General features: G+C 39.4%; 1 non-coding gene across 1 annotated transcript; it reads right to left on the reverse strand.

The window, feature by feature from the left end:
• Window positions 1-4,799: 4,799 nt before the first annotated feature.
• LOC102284938 (E3 ubiquitin-protein ligase RBX1) lies at window positions 4,800-5,317 on the reverse strand. Its single transcript, XR_001352024.2, has one exon. It is a non-coding gene; the product is annotated as an E3 ubiquitin-protein ligase RBX1 (transcript).
• Between the last annotated feature and the right edge of the window lie 1,409 nt (window positions 5,318-6,726).

The following is a 6,726-nucleotide window of genomic DNA, read 5'->3' on the forward strand; positions in this document are numbered from 1 at the left end:
CATGGACTGCAGCAAGCCAGGCCTCCCTGTCCATCACCAACTCCCAGAGTTTACTCAAACTCATGTCCATTGAGTTGGATGGTGATGCCATCCAACCATCTCATCCTCTGTTGTCCCCTTCTCCTCCTGCCTTCAGTCTTTCCCAGCATCAGGGTCTTTTCAAATGAGTCAGCTCTTCACATCAGGTGGCCAAATTGTTGGAGTTTCAGCTTCAACATCAGTTCTTTCAGTGAACACTCAGCACTGATCTCCTTTAGGATGGACTGGTTGGATCTCCTTGCAGTCCAAGGAACTCTCAAGAGTTCTCCAACACTGCAGTTGAAAAGCATCAATTCTGCAGCGCTCAGCTTTCTTTATAGTCCAACTCTCACATCCATACATGACCACTGGAAAAACCATAGCCTTGACGATCTGGACCTTTGTTGGCAAAGTAATGTGTCTACTTTTTAATATGCTGCCTAGGTTGGTCATAACTTTCCTTCCAAGGAGTAAGCGTCTTTTAATTTCATGGCTGCGATCACCATCTGCAGTGATTTTGGAGCCCCAAAAAATAAAGTCTGACACTGTTTCCACTGTTTCCCCCTCTATTTACCATGAAGTGATGGGACCGGATGCCATGATCTTAATTTTCTGAATATTGACTTTTAAACCAACTTTTTTACTCTCCTCTTTCACTTTTATCAAGAGGCTCTTTAGTTCTTCACTTTCTGCCATAAGGGTGGTGTCATCTGCATATCTGAGGTTATTGATATTTCTCCCAGCAATCTTGATTCCAGCTTGTGCTTCATCCAGCCCAGCATTTCTCATGATGTACTCTACATAGAAGTTAAATAAGCAGGGTGACAGTATACAGCCTTGACGTACTCCTTTTCCTATTTGGAATCAGTCTGTTGTTCCATGTCCAGTTCTAACTGTTGCTTCCTGACCTGCATACAGATTTCTCAAGAGGCAGGTCAGGTGGTCTGGTATTCCCATCTCTTTCAGAATTTTCCATAGTTTGTTGTGATCTACACAGTCAAAGGCTTTGGCATAGTACATAAAGCAGAGATAGATGATTTTCTGGAACTCTCTTGCTTTTTCGATGATCTAGTGGATGCCTGCAATTTTATCTCTGGTTCCTCTGCCTTTTCTAAAACCAGCTTGAACATCTGGAAGTTCACAGTTCACATATTGCTGAAGCCTGGCTTGGAGAATTTTGAGCATCACTTTACTAGCGTGTGAGATGAGTGCAATTGTGCGGTAGTTTGAGCATGCTTTGGCATTGCCTTTCTTTGGGATTGGAATGAAAACTGACCTTTTCCAGTCCTGTGGCCACTGCTGAGTTTTCCAAGTTTGCTGGCATATTGAGTGCAGCACTTTCCCAGCATCATCTTTCAGGATTTGAAATAGCTCAACTGGAATTCTATCACCTCCACTAGCTTTGTTCATTGAGATGCTTCCTAAGGCCCACTTGACTTCACATTCCAGGATGTCTGGCTCTAGGTGAGTGATCAGACCATCTTGATTATCTGGGTCATGAAGATCTTTTTTGTACAGTTCTTCTGTGTATTCTTGCCACCTCTTCTTAATATCTTCTGCTTCTGTTAGGTCCATACCATTTCTGTCCTTTATCGAGCCCATCTTTGCATGAAATGTTCCCTTGGTATCTCTAATTATCTTGAAGAGTTCTCTAGTCTTTCCCATTCTATTGTTTTCCCTATTTCTTTGCACTGATCACTGAGGAAGGCTTTCTTATCTCTCCTTGCTATTCTTTGGAGCTCTGCATTCAAATGGGTATATGTTTCCTTTTCTCCTTTGCTTTTTGCTTCTCTTCTTTTCACAGCTATTTCTTCCTCAGACAGCCATTTTGCTTTTTTTGCATTTCTTTTTCTTGGGAATGGTCTTGATCTCTGTCTCCTATACAATGTCATGAACCTCCGTCCATAGTTCATCAGGCACTCTGTCTATCAGATCTACTTCTTACTTACCTTAAATCTACTTCTTACTTCCACTGTATAATCATAAGGGATTTGATTTAGGTCATGCTTGAATGGTCTAGTGGTTTTCCCTACTTTCTTCAATTTAAGTCTGAATTTGGCAATAAGGAGTTCATGATCGGAGCCACAGTTAGCTCCCGGTCTTGTTTTTGCTGACTGTATAGAGCTTCTCCATATAGGATGTATTATAGCAACCAAAAATGTATTATAGCAACAAAATTTTAATGTGGCCAGAAGTAAATCTAACAAAAGTTATGAAAATCTTCTATAAAGAAAATATAAACTAGTATATAGGATGGATAAACAACCAGATCTCACTGTATAGCAGAGGGAACTATATTCAATATCCTGTGATAAACCATAATGGAAAGGAATATGCGAAGAATCTGTAACTGAGTCATTTTGCTATATAGCAGATATTAACATAACATTGTAAATCAACTATACTTCAATAAGATTATAAAAAGAAGAAAACAAAAAAGAGCTACAAATAAACTATTTGAACTAAGCTTTTAACAAAACCACTTGATATAAGATCAACATAAATTAATAAACAATATCCCAATATACTTAAAACAACAAATTAGAAAATATACTAGAAAATATATTATAGCAACAAAATTATAATGCGGCCAGAAGTAAACCTAACAAAAGATATGAAAATCTTCTATAAAGAAAATATAAAACATTATTGGATGACATGAAAAATAGCTCAGATAAATGAAGAAGTATGCCATCTCTATGGACAAGAAGAATCAATATCATAAAAATGTAAAATTTCCCTCATGTTAATGTATTACTTCAATTAAATTCCAAGCAAAACACCCAGTATATGTATTTTTGCCATAACCTGCCAGTAGAATCTAAAGGTATTAAAAATAAAAGCCTTGAATATTCAGGCATTTTTGAAGATGAAGAAAGCATACGAATTTTCTTTAAAGAGATATCAAGACTTATTATAAAACTATCATAATTAATAGTGTGGTATTTGTATAGATTATGCTAGCAAACCATAAACACGCATCCACAAGTCCCTGTAAACTTTGTCTGTGAAAGATGTAGCATTACAAATCACTGGAGAACAGATATTCTATTCAGTGAATATTGCTGGGCCAGTTAGTTAGCCATACAAAAAGAAATTGGATCTTTACCTCAGATAATACACAAAAATTAACTCTAGGTAAATTAAAGAACTAAATGCAAATAGTGAAACATTTAGGAAAAAAATGAAGAAAAAATTTAACAGTTATAGAAAAGAATTTCTTAAAATACAATAAACTAAAACTATTTTTTAAAGTTTAATAAATTTCACTGATTAAAATATTTCTGTATGGAGAAATATACCATAAATATAACTAACAGATATTATATTTATAAAGGGAAATAGGAATGAGAAATGATACTTGTCGGTATACAACCTTCAGAAGATTAATATACAAATCATATTAAAAACTCCTAAAAGTAATAATTGCAAGACAAACAACTCAGTAGAAAAATAGGCAAAGAATATTAATTTCCTTTAGTGTCCTTTTTCCCTATTCCATTTAATAACAGGATTTCTGGAGTTTACATATATAATTGACTGTGCTGAGGACTATATTTTCTAGCTTCCTTGTAGCTAAGTATGTCCAGATGACTAAACCTTGGCCAATCATGTTAATGGAAGCAATGTGTCCATTCTAGTCATACGTTTTGAGAAGGCCATTGTTTGCCAATGACTTCTGCCCTGTTTCTGTTTCTCAGGTGCTAGAATGCAGACCTAGTTGAAGTCTGTGAGTCATCTGGTGAACTAAGACCAAACCCTAGAGAATGGCATGGTAACAAAGTAGAAGGAATTTGGATTCCTGGGTTACTTCCTAGAACAGAATTGCCTACCTAGCCTGATCTGCCCACCCATTCCTGCCTTATTATGCAAGAGAACAATGAATTTCTTTGATATTTGAGCCCCTGAATTTGGAGATCTTTGGTTTTTTTTTTTTAACATAAATATTTTTATTCAAAGTTAGTTTTTCAAAACAAAAGTTAGAAGAGTGGTACCGTTTTACATTTTTGCAAATCTTTTTTATATCTGACTTAGCAGAAGACAGCTGGATTCGCTGCTCTGCGTCTTCATTCAATACATTGCTTTGGTTGAAGGAAAAAAAGAAAAACTGGCCTTTTACAGACATGCAGCCAGAAAAGGAACTTCGTGAACCTCCTGAAAGTGTTTCCATTACTCCTGCAAGTCCTCAGCACACACTTTGAGAATCACTGCAGTAAATTAACCCTCCTCTTAACGACTAAGAGATTGAAGTAGTGTTAGAACTGGCAGTTCCGGCCACGGCCAAGGCATTTTAAACAAATTACAAAGGGTGGTGGTGGAGAAGGGAAACCTGAATTCTCCCTTTAACTCTAAATGACACTGATTTCCAATTTGAGTTCACACATTACTCCACTGCCAGCCAAGATAACATATTAATTTTTTTTCAAGTTAACTTTTCTAAACTAAACTGAGAAAGCGACACGTCATACACAAAGTTAACACCTGTACAGCGTTCTCACAGTTTATAAGGCCTCTTTCTGTGCCCAGATGATCCTGTTTAGTCCTTGGCAGCCACTTCACGGAGGAGGAAGAGTTCAGAGCAGAGAGACCACTCGCCCAAGATCACCATCAGCAGCCAGGCTGTGGACCAGGCTTCCTCGAGACCAAGCGACGTGCTCGCAGGACGATCCTGCTTTGGCTCTGATGAACATCTCACTTTCAAAACCTGGCCTTCCACCCTAGAAAGGGGCGGGAGGGCTCTTTACTTGCATTCACTTTTTGCACATACACAAGAGACAGCGTCTGTTCTAGAATCCAACTGGATTTTATTTGACACAGAATACAGTATGGCTTGCCGGAATAGCAAACTGAAAAGCCAAAGCAGAAGAGACACGGTTCTATCTAATTTATAATTAAGTAACAGGAGGGCAAGTCATTCAGTGGATAACAAAAAAACAGTTGAGCTTGATCGAAGAATTCTCTTTTTCTAGTGCCCATACTTTTGGAATTCCCACTCTCTGTTGTCCAACGGACACACCTGCCGTGTTTTGAGCCAGCGAGAGATGCAGTGGAAGTGAAAAGCATGGTTACAGACGCCCCACGCCACGGTGCACTCTTCAGAAGTAGCGGACGCCTGGTTGGCTTGACATTCTATGCAAAGATCCATAATGTGGTTCCTGCAGATGGCACAGTTATCAACCACAATATCCCAGGCCCAGAGGGCTACTGCATTCCACTTTTTCACTTCAAAGCGCTTCTTGCCCGCGCCGCTGTTGGTGCCGCTCGGGGTATCCACACCCTTCGCTGCCGCCATTTTGGAAACACACCTGGAGATCTTTGTTACACCAGTTTTACTTATATTCCAACTAATGTAGACAGGAGTAGGAAATTGAATGATACACAAATATGTATATTAAATATAATAGGAGATTGAAATAAATAATATAAAAATACATATTGTGTTGTTCAGTCACCAGTCATGTCTGACTATTTGTAACCCCATGAACTGCAGCATGCCAGGCCTCCGTGCCCCTCACTGTCTCCCAGAGTCTGCGCAAGTTCGTATTCATTGCATCAGTGATGCCATCCAGCCATCTCATCCTCTTGACACCTTCTTCTCCTTCTGCCCTCAGTCTTTCCCAGCATTAGGAACTTTTCCAATGAGTTAGCTGTTTGCATCAGATGGCCAAAATACTGGAGCTTCAGGTTCAGCATCAGTCCTTCCAGTGAATATTCAAGGTTGATCTCCTTTAAAGATTAATTGGTTTGAACTCCTTGCTATCCAAGGGACTTTCAGGAGTCTTCTCCAGCATTGATTCTTTGGCATTCTGCCTTCTTTATGGTCCAGCTCTCACAACTGTATGTGATCACTGGGAAGACCATAGCCTTGACTGTATGGCCCTTTGTTGGCAGAGTAATGTCTCTGTTTTTCAACACACTGTCTAGGTTTGTCATTGCTTTCCTGCTAAGAAGCAATTGTCTTCTGGCTTCATGGCTGCAGTCACCATCCGCAGTGATTTTGGAGCCCAAGAAGAGGAAATCTGTCACTACTTCACCTTTACCCCTTCTATTTGCCATGCACTAATGGGGCTGGATGCCATGCTGCTACTGCTGCTAAGTCACTTCAGTCGTGTCTGACTCTGTGCGACCCCATAGACGGCAGCCCACCAGGCTCCCCTGTCCCTGGGATTCTCCAGGCAAGAACACTGGAGTGGGTTGCCATTTCCTTCTCCAAAGCATGAAAGTGAAAAGTGAAAGTGAAGTCGCTTAGTTGTATGCAACTCTTAGCGACTCCATGAACTGCAGCCTTCCAGGCTCTTCTGTCCATGGGATTTTCCAGGCAAGAATACTGGAGTGGGGTGCCATTGCCTTCTCCGTGGATGCCATGATCTTGGTTTTTTTAATATTTAGTCTTAAGCTGGCTCTTTCAGTCTCCTCCTTAACCCTCATTAAGAGACTCTTTAGTTCCTCTTCTCTTTCTGCCATTAGAATGGTATCATCCACATATTTGAGGTTGTTGATACCTATACAAATATGTATATTATTATTTAAATAAATATTTATTTTTTATAACATCCTAAAGTAGAGTACTACTGTTGGGAAAAACACGATAAAGGATATTAATGTTAAACACCCACCCAAATCCACGTGTTGAAGTCCTAAGCTCCAGTGCCTCAGAATGCAACCTTGTTTGAAAATAAAGTCAGGGCAGAAGAGATTGGTTAAGTT

This window comes from Bos mutus, chromosome 4 (genome assembly GCF_027580195.1).
Source record: "Bos mutus isolate GX-2022 chromosome 4, NWIPB_WYAK_1.1, whole genome shotgun sequence".
NCBI lineage: Eukaryota > Metazoa > Chordata > Mammalia > Artiodactyla > Bovidae > Bos > Bos mutus.